Source organism: Loxodonta africana, chromosome 5 (assembly GCF_030014295.1).
Source record: "Loxodonta africana isolate mLoxAfr1 chromosome 5, mLoxAfr1.hap2, whole genome shotgun sequence".
NCBI lineage: Eukaryota > Metazoa > Chordata > Mammalia > Proboscidea > Elephantidae > Loxodonta > Loxodonta africana.
Window position 1 is genome coordinate 114,689,533 of NC_087346.1, and position 17,561 is coordinate 114,707,093.

A 17,561-nucleotide genomic window follows, 5' to 3' on the forward strand; every position below is an offset into this window, starting at 1 on the left:
TAAAATTAGCAATGGATACAGCTTGCGTGTTAATGCATGCAGAGTCAGTTTTTCCAAACCTACATTCTGGTACCTCCAGGCAAGAACGTTGTCACTCAGCATACGTAGTGATCAAGGGTTGTTGACATACAATTCCTCAGTGTTTTAGGGTCCGCCAGTTAACAAAAGGAGAAAAGCAGCTTCAAATGAGTTGCCGCTTTTGGAAACTAATCATTTTAAATATAGACGCCAAATAAATGCATCTTTGCATACGCCCTATTTAACATGACCTATAGAGATGCTGGAAACCCCGGTGGAGTAGTGGTTAAGTGCTAGGGCTGCTAACCAAAGGGTCTGCAGTTTGAATCTGCCAGGTGCTCCTTGGAAACTCTATAAGGCAGTTCTACTCTGTCCTATAGGGTCACTATGAGTCGGAATCGACTTCACGGCACTGGGTTTGGTTTTTTGGTTTATAGAGATGCTGCTAAATCATCAGAAAAGGACATAATTTTTTGGTAAAGTAGGTCAGCAAAAATGAGGGAAAAGCTCCATGAGATGGATTGACACAATAGCTGCAATAATGGGCTCAAACACGCCAATGAACATGAAGTTGCCACGGGACCAGGCACCATTTTGTTCTGTTGTGTGTAACGTCACCGTGAGTCAGAAGAATCCGGACAGCAACTAACAACAATAGAGATGCTGCAGCATTAACACGGCAGCTCAGAGTGACTGGGTTTGAATCCTCATTCCACATTCTACTAACTGCATGAACCTGGGAAAATCACTTCAGCTTATTTGGTCTCATTTTCTTTGTAAAACACTATGTAAAGCTTAGACGAAGTCTGGCACTAGTTAAGTTGTAATATCAGCATCATTAAAAGTTCTGTGAGATCCATATCCAGAGAACCATTGATTTAAAGATTAAGTCTTAGTACTCTCAAGAGACTGACATTTAGATGTATAAATATGGCTTTCCCTGTTTCCACTCTGTAATCCACAGCCTGTCCATGGTAGCTCCTCTCTTGATCAAAAGATAGCTGTACAATTCCAGATATCCCAAACCAGGGCAATGATATCTGATGAAGAAGAGGGTTATTTCTTCTCACAAATGTCTTTTTATTAACAAATAAAACCTTTTCCAGATTCCCTCAACCGACTTCCCCTCAGATCCCATTAGCTAGGATTAAGTTATGTGCCTGTGCCTAAGCTAGTCACTGGCGAGGGGAACGAGACCACCAAGAGTGACCTAGAATGGTAATGGGTCATCCCTAGGTACATGGGAGAGTGGAAAACTGGAACAAATTTGGGGATATGACAAGGAAAAAGAAGCAGGGGTTAGGGAAGGAGGCATGGAAAATGGTTGCTCTCGGCAACTCATGGCATCTGCCACCAAATTATTCTTTCTGAGAAATGTTGTAGTTGTTGCTGCAGTCACCTCTGACTCGTGGCAACCTTATGCCTAACAGAAAACATTACCCTGCGCTGTGCCATCTTCATGATTGTTGGTGTATTTGAGTGCATTGTTACAATTATTGTGTCAGTCCATCTCATTGAAAGTTTCCCTCATTTTCACTGGCCCTCTAATTTACCAAACATGATGTCTTTTCTAAGTAATATCTACCATTTATTAAGCACATACTTTGTACCAGGCACTTGCTTTGCATGAAGTATCTCTAATTCTCCTAACAATCCACTCTAGCCTGGCTTTGGTCCTCACTACTCCAAAGTGCTCTTGATTGGGGTCACTCTGTACAAATCTAAAGGTCACTTCTCTATCCTCATATTTACCTTTCAGCAGCAAACATGATTAACCCCTTTCTAGACATGTTAACATTTTCTAATGTTTTTCCATCTGCTAGCTCCTTCTTTTTCATCTCCTTAGCTGGCTCAGTATTGCATCTAAATGTTGGAGTGTCTCAGGGTTCAGTCCTGAACTCTCTCCTGTTCTCTATTCATTCTTTGGCCCTGGGCCATCTCTTCCAGGGCCATAACATTAAATATCAGCAAAGCTAATAAATCCCAAATCTACATCTCACCAGCCCAGAGCTCTGCCCTGAGCTCCAGCTTATATATTTATTCCACTTAACATCCCACTCACAGATACCTATTTAACATCCTTATTGAGATGCCTGAAGTACCACTTAAAGTTAACATATCAAAAATGGAACCAGTGATTTCTTTGCAAAAACCAATTTCTTTATAACCCTTTCTGATTTGAGTGATTCATCACTTCAAATTTAGAATCCATTCCAAATTTCCCCCTTTCTTGAAGCCTTAACATTAAATCCATCCACAGATACTGTCAATTCTACCTACAAAATATGTCCCATATCCATTATGTATCTCCATCTCCATTGCCACTTTGCTAGTCCCAGCTACCATCATCTCTTACCTAGAATACAGCAATGGCCTCCTAACTGTTCTTCCTGTTACTATTCTTGACACTTATTCCATTTTCTACACAGCAATCAAAGTTAGCTTTTTAAAATATAAATAAAATCATGTCATTACACTGCTTTAAAGTCTGCGATGATTTCCATCACACATAGAGAATATCCAAATCCTTACAATGGCTGAAACACACTACATGATCTGGTCCCTGCCTTGCTCTAGGACCACATTTCATTACCTTCTCCCTCTTTCTCACTACTTGCCAGGTGCCCCAGCCTTCTCTCTGTTCAAGCTCCTTCCTATCTCAGGGCTTTGCATTTGTTAGTCCCTCTGCTTAGAATGCTCTTGCCTTGGTTCTTCACATAGCTGGTACCATTTTATCATTCAAAAATCCAGACCAAACCCAATGCTGTTGAGTCAGTCTCAACTCATAGCAACCCCATAGGGTTTCCAAGGCTACAAATCTCTATGGAAGCAGACTGCCACATCTTTCTCCCATGGAGTCACTGGTGATTTCGAACAACCAACCTTTTGGTTAGCAGTCAAGCACTTTAGCCACTATTCCACCAGGGCTCCTTTTTTTTTTTTTTTATGATTTTATCATTCAGGTCACCCTCAAATGTCTCCTTATCAGTCAGTAATGCCTTCCCTGATCACCCTATCTAACGGCCCCTATAAGCAAAGGCATTCTTATCACATTATCCTGCATTATTTCCTATATAGAACTTAAGACTATCAAAATTTATCTTGAAGGCAAGGTCATGGAAGCTCCATAGACACATCCAAACTCCTTAAGGAACCGAATTGCTGGGCTGAGTGCTCCGGGGAACATAATCTCGGGGAACATCTAGCTCAACGGGCATAACATAGTTTATAAAGAGAATGTTCTACACTTTACTTTGGTGAGTAGCGCGTGGGATCTTAAAAGCCTGTGAGTGGCCATCTAGGTTACTCCACTGGTCTCACCCCTTCAGGAGCAAGGAAGAATGAAGAAAACTAAAGATACAAGGGAAACATTAGTCCAAAGGACTAATGGACCACATCTACCATGGACTCCACCAGACTGAGTCCGGTACAACTAGATGGTGCCCAGCTACCACCACAGACTACTCTGACAGGGATCACAACAGAGGGTCCCAGACAGAGCTAGAGAAGAATGTAGAGCAAATTTCTAACTCAAAAAGAAAGACCAGACTTGCTGGCCTGACAGACACTGGAGAAACCCTGATAGTATGGCCCCTGGACACACTTTCAGCTCAGTAATGAAGTCACTCTTGAGGTTCACTCATCAGCCAAAGATTGGACAGGCCCATAAAACAGACCAAGACTAAAGGGACACATCAGCCCAGAGGCAAGGACTAGAAGGCAGAAGGGAACAGGAAAGCTGGCAATAGGAAACCCAAGGTTGAAAAGGGAGAGTGCTGACATGTTGTGGGTGGGGTTGTTAACCAATGTCCTAAGACAATATGTGTACTAACTGTTTAATGAGAAACTAGTTTGTCCTGTAAACCCTCATCTAAAGTACAATTAAAAAAAAAAAAAAAAGCTTATCTTGTTCCCTGGACCCTCTGTTAACCCAGAACTAAAACCATTCCCAAAGCCTACTCTTCAAGCAGATACACATGACCAAATGGGCAACTCCTGTCGGGATGAAGGATAAGAAGGGTGGAAGGGACAGGAGCTGGTTGGATGGACACAGGAAACCCAGAGTGGAAAGGGGGAGTATGCTCTCACATTATACAGACTGCAACTAGTGAAATATAATAACATGTGTATAAATTTTCATATAAGAAATTAGCTTGAGTTATAAACTTTCACCTAAAGCACAAAAAAAAACTTGTTTATTATGATGGCTAATTTTGTGCGTCAACTTGGCTAGGCTACGGTGCCCAGTTGTATGGTAAAACTCTAGTCTGTTTGCTGTTATGGAGTAACTGAATGTGATTAAATCAGTCGACCTTCAGTAAAGCAGATTACCTTCCATAATATGGGTGGGCAGAAACCATTCAGTTGAAGGTGATTGCCCTAGGGTAAATTCTGCCTTTCCAAGAGTACATAAATAGAAATTTTTCCAGAACTCACTCACTCTTCACTCTTCCCATCACCTGACCTACAGATTTTGGGACACGAGCTTGCTGGAATCTCTAACCTGTTGCCTGATCTATGGATTTTGAATTTTCTAATCCCCACAGTTGCATAAGCTAATTGTTTAAAATGAATTTCTCTCTCTTTCTATATGTGTGTGTGTGTGTGTGTTTTACTGGTTCTGTTTCCTTAGAGAACCCTCAGTAATGTATTTATTTATTTATTGTCTGTCTTCCCCAACTAGAAGGCAAGCTCCATGAAGACAGGGGCTTTGTTTTATTCAACATTGCATCCCAACATTTAGAATAGTGCTATGCACAGACTAGCTGCTCCATAAATATTTCAGGAGTGAATAAAGTATATTCTAGAAGCTACCTGTTTTGATTCCCAATTTACAGACATTGAAGTTTAGAATGAAAGAGATTAAAATAAAATTTTTTTGCTCCAAGTCAGGTTGTTAAAGACAAATTCACATTTTAACACTGTGAGTATCTAATTATGGATTGAGCTTTGTCCCCTCAAAATATGTGTTATAAATTCTAACCCCTAGATCTGTAGTTGAAATTCCATTTGGGAATGGGTTGTCTTTGTTATGTTAGTGAAACAGGATTAGTGTAGAAAAAAAAGTGTAGGGTGTACCTTAAATCCATCTTTTGAAATATAAAAGAGATTAAACAAGCAAGCAAGAGAAGCAAAGATAGGGGAAGAGCAATGCCAACCCACGTGAAGATGGCCCAGGAGCAGAAGCTCAAGGAGACAAGGACCTTCCTCCAAAGCCAACAGAGAGAAAGCCTTCCCCCAGAGCCTGGTCCCTGAATTTGGATTTCTTGCCTCCTAAACTGTGAGAAAATAAATTTCCATTCGTTAAAGGCACCCACTAGTAGTATTTCTGTTATAGCAGCACTAAATAGCTAAGACAGCGCCAAACTCTAAAGCAGCGTTCTTTCCTCTAAACCACAAGGAATTTAAATAACTTGTTTAAAACCAGCATTAGTATTCATTTCTAACTACTCTAGCAAGTCTTTTAATGTGATGAAAATTAGAGCATTGCTAAATTTGTAGCAGCAGTTCATCATACAAGCAGAAAAGAGTTAGGACTTGAAACATTAAAGCCAATGCGCCCACTAAGACGGGGATGCCATTACTCCTGACCTCAGTCATGTTATCACTGAGTAAACAGAGATAAATGAACGGGATTGCATATGGTTGAATCAGAAAAGATACATGAAACTTTATAAAACACTATAAAGGCACTATAAAATTTAAGACTTTTTTTTTAACCAAAAGTGCTAGCTTGAACTTCAACTGTTGGAATGTTTTTCTTTTTATAGATTATATTCTGATTTTATAAAGCATCTTATCTCTTCGTATTTATAAGGGTTACTTTCTATTGCTTCCAAAACCAGAGTGTTCCTTACCAAAGTCTAGTCCATCAAAATGCACTGAGGACTGTGACTGCTTTGGGTCTGAAAAGCCTGTTATAATTTATGATCCTTTAAAACCTTAAGAAGAAGTGTCAGTTGAATTCTGTGCAAATCTGAGAGCCTGGAAGCCTGTTAACACTTCATCCCGTACTCTTGCAAGATCAGAAAGAACCTTTGGGAAAACTAAACTTCACCAACAGACCTAACAAATCAGAAAGAAGCTAATAAAGTCAGATGTCACGCGGGTCAACGGTCCCCTGGGTTTCCTTAAATCATTCAGAAAATATTACCGTCAGTCAGTCGGCCTGGCCTTGGATAGCCACATGATAGAAACGGCTCTGCCTCGGTTATTGATTAAAACGTGGGTTTCATGGATGGTAAGCATTTTTTTTTTTTTTTTAATGCTTAAGGTTCTGTGAAGCTCTAAATTCAAAATGAAAGGAAGCTTAGCATTTTAGGAGGTAGAAGGCATCACACATGCCCCCAGGGTATCTTCAAATATTTAACTTTGCAGGGCAGAGTTTTCTAAACATCCGACATCTCCTTTCATCTGTCACAAGGTTTTAACGCCCAGATGAAAGATGCTTTGTCGCCATTCCCTCAACCAGCCATTGTGCCAGTTTGCAGGGTTGTTACTGCAATACTCGTAAATTGCCACAAGGGGGGACAATCCACGCTCTTCTCTTTGGGCCCTATGACTGTGTTTCTGAAAGTGAAGCCCTCTGCCTCGCCAGATCAGATCAGGTCGTTTTACTTTAACATTAAAAAAACAAATCTAGAAATGTAACTACAAAGTCTAAGCACTGTGCGTATGTAAACATATAAGTTAAAAGCGTTTCAATCGGCAAGATTCAAGAGACCCCACGAGTTGCCCCCACGCGCTTCATATATTTTTCTCCTTTGCCTCTTCTTTCTTCTATCTAGAAACTGGAGTGGCTTCTAGAGAACTCAAACCAAAGGAGGGGACTCATCTCTGGAGACCATGGCTACATTTTACATATTCATGGAGTCAGTGATACTTCAAAAGCTCAGATTTTTCAGTAGATTTGAAAAGTTATTGGCGACGCAAGTATCTTTGTGTACCAAACAGTTGAGATGCACAATTGTTCTTTCACATTTACTTTGAAGCAATGTTCCCTTTCTTTTTTTTCTTCTCTTTCCTTTTTTTTTTTTGTTAACATTAAAAGGGAAGTGTCAAAAACATCTAGATAAATTGCACAGTACAGTTACCGTTTGTCTGCTCTGTGTCCCTACCACCCTCTTTACTCGCCTTAACATGAGGTTTTTACTCTTGCCAAAGGAAGCAGCAGAGGTGGAAATGTTAATTTATGAGGTAGAAATGTTAATTTATTTGCGTGTCATCATCCTGTAAAGCTAAAAGAGGAACTGCCTGAGAAAAAGGCACCACTCTCAATTCACCTCATACATGAGTGGGAATCGACTCAAAGACAATGGGGTTTGTTTTTTTTTTTATCAATACACCTATCCAGGTGAAGTTCTGAACTGAATCCCTTCCTTTGTCTTCAGGTAATGGCCGAAGGTTATATTTTGTCACAACAGCCTTTGTATATCAGAAAGACACCCTTAAACCGTGACCACCACCTTACACACTTACATACGCGCGCGCACCCACACACACACACACACACAGAGGTCATTCATGGAAATGCTTAAAAAGAAAACTAAAAGTCAAGATAGACAGCCACTTGTTAATACCATGGTCAGATACCAGAGATCACGTGCTTGTTAGAACAGAATCACCGTTAGGATTTATGAATAAGGTCAACGTCATAAGCCAAAGGCTCAAGGTCAAGCAAGCCAAAGGGATGTTCTTCTCTGGCCAGTCTGAAGGACACTGAGCAGCCTCGGGGCAGCTGTAACGAACACGCATAGCTGGTATGGCAAGCAGGGCCTGAAACCCAGAGCAAAAATCACATTTGCTCCTTACCCTAAAAAGGATACTTGGTGAGGGAATCCAGTACAAGAACACGGCAACCCTGGTATTCACACTCGAAGAATCACTGTAGATCCTTTCTGAAAAGAAGGGTACCCAAAAGGCAGTCAGTCCTACCCAGGATGCAAGAGCAAATAACATGAGAGATCAGTCTATTCTGTCTAAGCCCAGAACAGCTTCTCTGATAGGCTATGAGATTTCCTCCAAAGAAAATCAAATGCTAAAACAAACCAAATTTTAATAACTAAAGCAAAAATAAAAGATGAGAAAAAAACAGTCATCATTTCAGGAAGGGTCAAATACAGAGAGTCATAGAGTATCTCACTGTGAGGGGTAACCCTTATTCAAGTCAGGCTGACCCTAAGACTTTAAGGTAATAGCCAAGAGCTCATGGAGTTGAAAAATTCTTTGGGAGGCCAGCTGGTGCAATAACCAATAACCGGTATGATTACCAATAATGATTACTAATAATCCTTTGGAGGATTAATCAGCATGATTCTGTTTTCTGCTTCAGTTAGGTGCTTGGGCTCTGGAGTAAGGTGGTTTAACATGATGTCTAGAAAGAGTTCTGTCACACTCTAAGCCCTTCTGCTTGTCTAAGTTACTTAACCTCTCAAAACCTGGTTTTCATCTCTAAAGTGGGAATAATAACATGATTTACTTCACAAGTTTCTGGAAGAATTAAGTAAGATGAGCCATATGAATGGCCTGGCACACAGTCCTCAATAGTATTAGCTATCATCGCCATCATCAATGATATTATCATTCTCTCTGCTAAAATGGAGAAAGCATCTTACTGACTGGTAAAGATCAATACCTCCACATGTACCAGAGCAACCTGGTGAGTCTCTTAACTACCTTTCTCTCTTTGCCTTTAAACTTTCTCCTTCTTTACTAGATCATCTTTGTCAGTTTCATTCAACCAAATTTTATTATCTGCTTTCTTTTGAAAAAGCCTCCTTGATCTCACATATCCTTCTAGTTCCTGCTTTCCCACCTCCTGTTTGAAAAAAAATCTCAAAATAGTTGCCCACACATGTGGTCTTCACTTCCTCAACTTTCATTCTCATTTCGACGTACCGCAATCTGGCTTCAGCCCCTATTGCTCCACTAAAACTTCTCTAGGCTCCAGCTAAGTTTTACCGTTACCTCTGTTTTTGTCAACTCCAATGGACACTTTTCAATCTTCATCTAACTAGAACTTTTGGTCACTTTCAATAGAGTTAACCACTCCCTCCTTCTTGAAGCATGCTGGGTTTTTGTTGTTGTTGTTTTCCTTTCCATGATGTATTCTCCTGGTTTTTTTGTAAATATTACATTTTCTTTGTGTTCAGTCCTTAGTCCTCTTCTTTTCTCATTTGGATTCTACTCAGCAGTGATCATGTCCAACCCCACGACTATTCATATCTCTAGCCAAGATCTTTGGGTGTATGTAAGAAACTATTGCCTTGAAGTCTTCCAAGCCTCTATACTCATCATGTCTGAAGTGAACTCATGATGTTTATACATACACTACAAATATTCTTCTCCTCAAATCATTGCATTTTCATAAATACCTGGACAACATTTGTGATACCTCCCTTCCCTTTATCCCCACATCTAATCCATTGTCCATTCCTGCAAATTGCCCCTTTAAAACCATGGTTTTCAATTGGGAGTGATTTTGGGGAATGGGATATTTGGAAATGTCTCAAGATATTTTTGATTTTCACAACTTGGAAGGGGCAGTTGTGTTACTGACAAAAGAGGTCACTGATGCTGCTAAACACCTTACAATGAATGGGATAGCCTCCTACCACAAAGAATTATCCTGTCCAAAATGTCAATAGTGCTGAGGTTGAAAAACTCTGCTCTAAAATATGCCATGAATTTGTCCAGTTCCCTCAGTTTCCATTGCCAGGACCCCGGTCCAAACCACAACCTTCTCTGGCTTTATTTCTGCAGTGGCTTCCTAAGGGAACTCTTGGCTCTTTCACTATTGCTCCCCCCGCCCCATTCTTTTCTCTACACAGTAGCCAGAGTAACCTTTGTAAAATGTAAATCTGATCCTGTTAAAACCCCACAATTACGACAACACTCTTCAACGGTTTCCTCAGCGTACCTAGAGAAATAGCCCAGTTTCTAATCAAGTCCTGGGTCCTTGCCCACCTCCCTAACCTTATGCTACTCTCTCACCACTCACTCTGCCTTAACCAAACTACCCTTCTGTAATGGATTGAATTGTGTATCCCAAAAATATGTGTCAACTTGGTTAGGCCATGATTCCTAGTACTGTGTGGTTGTCCTCCATTTTGTGATTTTCCTCTGTGTTATAAATCATAATCTCTGCTTGTGGTTAAAGAGGATCAAGGTGGGACGTAACACCCTTGCTCAGGCCATATCCCTGATCCAACATAAAGGGAGTTTCCCTGGGGTGTGGCCTGCACCACCTTTAATCTTACAAGAGATGAAATGAAAGGGAAGCAAGCAGAGAGTTGGGGGGCATTGGGGGGCCTCATGTCACCAAGAAAGCAGTGGCTGCAGCAGAGCACGTCCCTTACACCCAGGGTCCTTTCAAGGAGAAGCTTCTAGTCCTGGGGAAGATTGATAAGACCATGAAAAACCCTTCCTCTGGAGTTGACACCCTGCATTCAGACCTCTAGCCTACTGAACTGTAAGAGAATAAATTTTTCTTTGTTAAAGCCATCCACTTGTGGTATTTCTGTTATAGCAGCACTAGATGACTAAGATACCTTCTTTCTCTTCGGTTACACATCAGAACCTCTGCTTCCTCAGGACCTTTGCTTAGAATTCTCTTCTTGCCACTCTTTGCCTGTCCAACCCCTACTCAACTTTTATACGTTTATATAAATATCTCTTTGCGTTAAGCAGCCCCTCTAAAGGGCCATGATTCTTTCTAATAACATACTTTTCATTCACGAGGCTTCTGACCATTTGTAATTTTTTTTTTTTTTGGTCTGTTTATTGTTTAGTGTCTGTCCCCCCAAACAGACTACAAGTGCTTGAGGTCAAGGAATAGGAGAAGGAAGGATTTGTAAAATAAAGGCATTTTACAAATTTTATAATAAGAGAAATTGTAAAAATTCCAGGCAACTGGAACATATAGTCTAAGCAGTTCAGACCAGAGGACGAAGGGCTTAAAACAATCTTGATGTATTTCCTTCACAGTCTCATCTAGGTCTTGTGCTATTTTCAGTGAACTCACAGACAAGCTTTCTTAAACTTCATTAGGGGAGAGTAGCACATACCCCCATTCTCCTCTGTCAACGGAGGTTCATACGGGACATCTCTTACCTCATCTACATCTTTGCATCTCTATCCTAAGTAGCCTCAGATTCGTTCTACCTACCAGGTGATGGGCGTGCCTTAGAGCAGTAATATTATGGTCTGTACAAACACATAAAAACAGTCCTATTGCTTTCTTTTTGTAATGATTTATCATGAAATGTTCATTTTTATACTTTTCAGAAAGTTTGTATATGCATCTATGTGTAGATGGTGAGAAAAATTCTTCCAACCTTGAGAAGAGTTAGAATTTTTATAACAGGAAAGCAAAGAGAAATAAATAATCAATGTTCAGATTTGCTTTTTAAGTCCAAAAAATAGACTCTTGAAGCCATTTCAGAAGCAATAGCTTTGAATATAAAAGTCATTGATTTGCAAGAGTTTGTTTCTGTTGAAATAAGAAAAGACTCTTGAGCTTTGAGAGGGAAGGTCCTGGAGGAAGTGGTGTATAATCTATGTCATAACAATATATTAGAATAGAGCATGACTTCAAATCATGCAACCCCTACGGAGAGTGAATGAGTTATCCTAAGCTGAGGGAGAATAGCAGCATGAGAGAGAACAGGTTGTGGCCCTGGTTTAGGTTGATGAGTCCTGAGACCTGACCAGACCTATGGGGACCATACGGAGAAGAACAGAGTTAGCATTGAAAGAGAATTGAAATCAACTGCTCTCCAGAACCAGAAGCCACCTGGACAAAAGACAAGTCTATAGAACTTCACTGCCAAAACGGCGGCCACTGACCATTTTAAAAACTAAATTTATTAAAACCAAATAAAAAGTAAAATTCATTGCAGTGCTCAAAAGCCACATGTGACTAGATGCTACTGTACTAGACAGCACAGAAACATTTTCATGATCACGCAGAGTTCTATTGGACAGCAACCCTACAGCAGGTCTATGGTCATGCATGGGGCTGTCCTGATATTGTGGAAACTGGGGTAAGAGGAAGCACATACCATATGTCTGCATATTTAAAATTTAAAAGTCAAGCTAGCAAACTGTTAAATAAAGTATGTCCTTATCCTATTTTGACAAATATGCTTCATAATTAGCTGGAAGTCCAACCGCAAATTTAGAACTCTCAGATTCCTCCAAGTTCCACATGACTAAACTGTGATGGCACAAAGAGAGTTAGAGTGTGACAACTACAGCATGGTCCACCCTAAGGAAGATGGATCCCGAAAAGTATTCCACAAGAGCTCTGAAAGCAGGCATAGGGTCGCTTGGGTATGGAATCTCAGCATTCCAAGTACCCAAAATAGAAAATAGAAGGAGAAGAGGAAGAAGTGGGCTCTGGGTTACCATGTCCCCTTAGATCTGTGGACTTTTTGTCCCATAAGAAGGGCCACAATCAGAAGAGACAAGAGCAAGGCCCTCTAAAGGGTGGGGCTCAATGTAGGTTCCCGTCTTCTCTGGGCCTAAAGGTTGTTCTGGCCTTATTGGCTGATCCCACTCTAAATTCAATACCACAGATCTTAAATGAGTACCCAATACTGTCCAATAATCCTATTACACTCCCCTAGTACATTCACTTCCCAAATGGGTTATTCCATACCTCCTCCCTCTCCTCCAACCTCCAGCATACTCTTCCCTTCCTTATTCGAAGTTTGCCTCATACTTCACTGAGATCATAGACACCCCCGGATGGAAATTCCATTAATTTCCCAACAACGAATCTACCTGCTACCTGCATATCTACCCAGCCTTCTACTCCGTTTCATTACAATGGACAAACTCTCCATCCCTAGGCCAAGGTTAACTCTTCCAAATCCCATCCCCTCTTGTCTTCTCAAAGCCCTTGCTCCTATAATTACAACCTCTTTTTGATAAATTCTTTCCATACCTGCTTTGATATTCTCTTCCTTTAAAAGAAAAAATTAAAAACACCCTCCCTAAACTTATGCTCCCTTTGTAGAGTTCTCTGTAGTTACTAACACCTCTTTCACAACTCCCATTCTCTCCTCCACTCACTCTAATCAAGTTTATGTCCCTGCCATTCCATGAAACTATGCTCTTATCAAGGTCAATAATAATCTCCGTTTTGCCAAATCCAATAGTCACTTCTGAGTCCTTATTTATATGAACTTCTTTTTTTTTTTTTTTCAGAAGTATTTGGCATAGTTGACTATTCCTTTCTTCTTAAAGCATTTTCCTGTCTTAAGGTCTGAATCATAACATTCTTCTGGTTTTCTATTACCTCACTAGATACTCCTTCTAGTTTCCTCTGCAAGACTCTCCTCTTCTGCCTAACCTCTAAATGTTGGAGTCACCCAGGGTTTGGTCCCCAGGCCTTCTTCTCCAATCTATCTACAACATCTTCCTAGGTTTTATCATTCATTAAGATGGCTTCGAACACCATATATATACTCTTACCTCAATGGAGCCCAGCCTTATATATTCAATGACTTACTTGACTACATTGCTTGAATGTTGAATACGCATCTCAGAACAAATCTCTTGCTTTCTCCACCCCAAATCTATTCCTCCTTCAGGCTTATCCCACCTCAATAAACAGTGCCACCTTGCACCTAGCTGCCATTCATCTATCATTCCAACCCTAAAAGATCATCCTTCGTTCCTTTCTTTAACCCACAGTCCATATTCAATCCAACAGAAGTCCTGTCAACAATCCCTTTAAATATACTCTAAATGTGTCCACTTCTCATTACTTTTACCACTACCACCCTAGCCCAAGCCAATATTTTCTCCTACCTACATGAGACATAAAATATCATCCTAATTAATATCCTTATTTCAATACTTGCCTCTCCACAATCCCACAATCCACATAGCAGAGTTGTTTGTTTTGTTTTAATTTAATTAATCCTGTCATTCCTCTGATTAAAAAGTGAGTTTTGTGTGATAGCAAGAAATGCTCACAGTTTGTATGCATTTTAAATGGAGTAATAGGATTGTTAATGGATTGGATACACTTCCCATTGACCTTAGAAAAATCCAAGCTCCTTATCTGGGTTTACAAGCCCTAGGTGAACTGGCCCCTACTTACCTCTTCAATCTTATTTCAGTCACCCGGTTCATTCTACACTGATCCAAGCCTTTGGATTTACTCTTCCCTCCACCTGCAATGCTCTGTCTCTAGATCTTTGCATATCAGTCTGGTGTCAGATGTCCTCATCACAAGGCCTTCCTTAACCACTTGTTTGTTAAGGGTTGAATTATGTTTCCCAAAAAGATATGTTGAAGTCATAGGCTCCAGAAGTCTTTCTCTCCTCGGAATATTAACTTATTTAGAAATATGATTTTTGCAGATATTATTAATTAAATTAAGATAAGGACATACTGGAGTAGGGTGGTCTCTAATCCAGTATGACTGGTATCCTTATAAAAAAGAAGAGACCCAGAGAGAAGACTGCCAAGAGAAGACAGAGGCAGAAATTGGAGCTATGTTGCCACAAGCCAGGGAATGCCTGGGCAACCAGTAGCTGGAGAGAAGATGAAGGACCTTCCTCTAAAGCCTTCAGAGAGCATGGATCTCCCACACCCTGAATTTGGATGTCTAGCTTCCATAACTATGGAAAAATAAACCCTTGTTGGTATAAGCCACCCCATTTGTGGTAATTTGCAACAATAACCCTAGGAAACCAATAACACCACCCACGCTGAAGTAAGTCTTCAGTCACTCTCCTTCACCTCACCCTATTTTATTATGCTTAAAGAGCTTATTACTATCTCATACTTCATTTTTTTTTTGTCTCTTTATTAATAAGGACAGGAGTTTTATTTATCTTGTTCATTGTATTTCCCCCTTAAGTCTAGAAAAGTGCTTAGCATATAGTTGATGCTCAATAAATATTTGTTGAACTAATGAATTAGTAAATTTAAGAAAATACTTTAATGATGCCTTGGCTGAGGAGCACATTAGCTATTCTTCCTGTCTTCTGGTTGAGGGTGCTCACTGGTGAGAAAAGTCATTTAAAAAATTTCATGTATGTCACCCATGGAATATCCAGAAGAATTTATGTCCACCCATAGTGAGACATTGCTAAACTGTATTTGAACTGCCTCAGATGTACTGACCCCCTTTGCAATGACCCAGGAGAATCATAAATTCCCCAAAATAGAAAACGGGGCCCTTGACACCCCAAAAAATGGTGATGATATGAAAGGAAAGAACCTAATCTCTTTACTTGAGAGGGATTAGGCCAGGTGAAATGCAACCACACTACATCTCTTACTTTACATTTCTGCACACAACCCACCTGAAGGTCCAATACCCTCAAATGAAATAACGTACTGGTTTCATTTGATAACTGCTAGCATCTATGATGACCAATATTTGATACATCACCATCAGGTCCAAACCACATATACTGGAATGAAAGAACTCAGAAGGATGTTTTAATTTGATTTACTGACTGATTACTTTAGAGTCAACTTATACAACTGATATTATAATTAATGGTTGCTTAGTGGATGCATTTGAGTTAGGCTGAAGAATTCAATAAGCTGTACTCCTAGGACTGGCAATAAATTAAAAATGTCAGTTTTTCATTTGCTGAAAAGTGTTGAGGAACTCATGAACAATCCGAAGTACCTTTTGCTCTTTGTCAAGTGAAAGGACAAATATATACTGCTTCTTGTAGGACAATTTCTCAAATGCTAAAGTGAGTAATATCCTTTTCTTTTAAAATTTCATTTGAGGCTAGTTAATAACAAAGTCCCTTGTCAAAACCCAGCAGAGAAATTGGCTATGATCATGTCCTTTGTCACAGCACTGGGAATGTGCCAAATATAGACAGTTCCTCTATGAGTCTAAACTCCCAGCGCATGTCATTACTAAGCCAGATCAGCACATTGCCAAATAGAAAGCACAATCACGGTCTCCTATTTCCAGCACAGACCCAAAATAATAAGGGCTGCTGGGTTCCTTGATCCAACTCTAGAGAAATACAGAAGAGGGAAGTATGAATTACAGGATCTAACACATACACATACGCACACACACCAGACACACCCATGAAAACCTTGGGAGACCAAACACTTTTCTTAAGTGGGATATGTGCGGAAGGTGGATGACTGACTTCAGCCTAGGGTTCAAGGAGAGTCAGAACCAGCACTAAGAGAGTAAGAAAACTTCTAGCTTCGTTTTTATTTCTCTCCCACTTTAGTCTGGGATCATAGCCTGACCTTGCACTGCAAAAATCAGAAAGATCAGTTCAAGTTGCTCTGAATTTGGGCATTGCCAAAGCTTTGCTAAGGTGAAGAGTAGGTGAAAATACATGAGTTCCTAGCCAACCTGATAGCTTACAACCTAAAGATACAGTTTTCTTCCAATTTTGCTTTTCTTTATCAATGTAAAGGTGAAAATCTGAGTTGCTTGGTGGAATGAGAGAAGAATGAAGGATATCAATAATAGTTTTTGGTGCCTGGAGATCATATCCTCCCCTTTCCTTAAACTCCCCAAGATGATTGTGGGTTAGGATTTAGTCTTTGGCCCTTTTCCAGACACATTTCTAGACACAGAGAAATAAGGTCTCATGAGTCAAAAAGCAAAAATAAGCAAACAAAAACAGACACCTGAGAATTGAAACCATTGCACAAGAAAAACAACCTAAACCACATAAGTTGTCTTAAGCAGAATTATCGGCAAGATGGGTGAAGAATTGAAAAATAAGCCCAAAAAGATAAGGAAAGACATTAGTAATATGGAATTATGACAATCAGAAATTATGATTAAGAACCAACAGAAATACAGAAATTATGAAAAATACAATAGCTAAAATAAAAAGCACAATGGATATTTAATAACCATGATTAATAAACTGAAAAATGAATTACTGAGTCATACAAAAAAATGTATGAACTCTCTCAGATGGCAGAAAGAAAGAATAATAAGTTTGCGCACTCAATAACAACAAAATAAATAAAATTATATGTTAAAAAATGATACTACAGGATGCCCTTCATCACCGCTTTTATTCAGCATTGTGCTGGAGGTTCTAGCCAGAGCAATGAGGCTAGAACCTCCAGAAATAAAAGGCATCCCGATTGGCAAGGAAGAAGTAAAATTATCTCTATTTGCAGATGGCATGATCTTATACACAGAAAACCCTAAGGAATCCTCAAGAAAACTACTGAAACTAGTAGAAGGGTTCGGCAGAGTTTAAGGTTACAAGATAAACATACAAAAATCACTTGGATTCCTCTACATCAACAACAAGAACATCAAAGAGGAAATCACCAAATCAGTACCATTCACAGTACTCCCCAAGAAGATAAAATACTTAGGAATAAATCTTACCAAAGATGTAAAAGACCTCTACAAAGTACTAGTGCAAGAAACTAAAAGGGACCTACATAAGTGGAAAAACATACCTTGCTCATGGATAGGAAGACTTAACATAGTAAAAATGTCTATTCTACCAAAAGCCATCTATATATACAATGCACTTCTGATCCAAATTCCAACGACATTT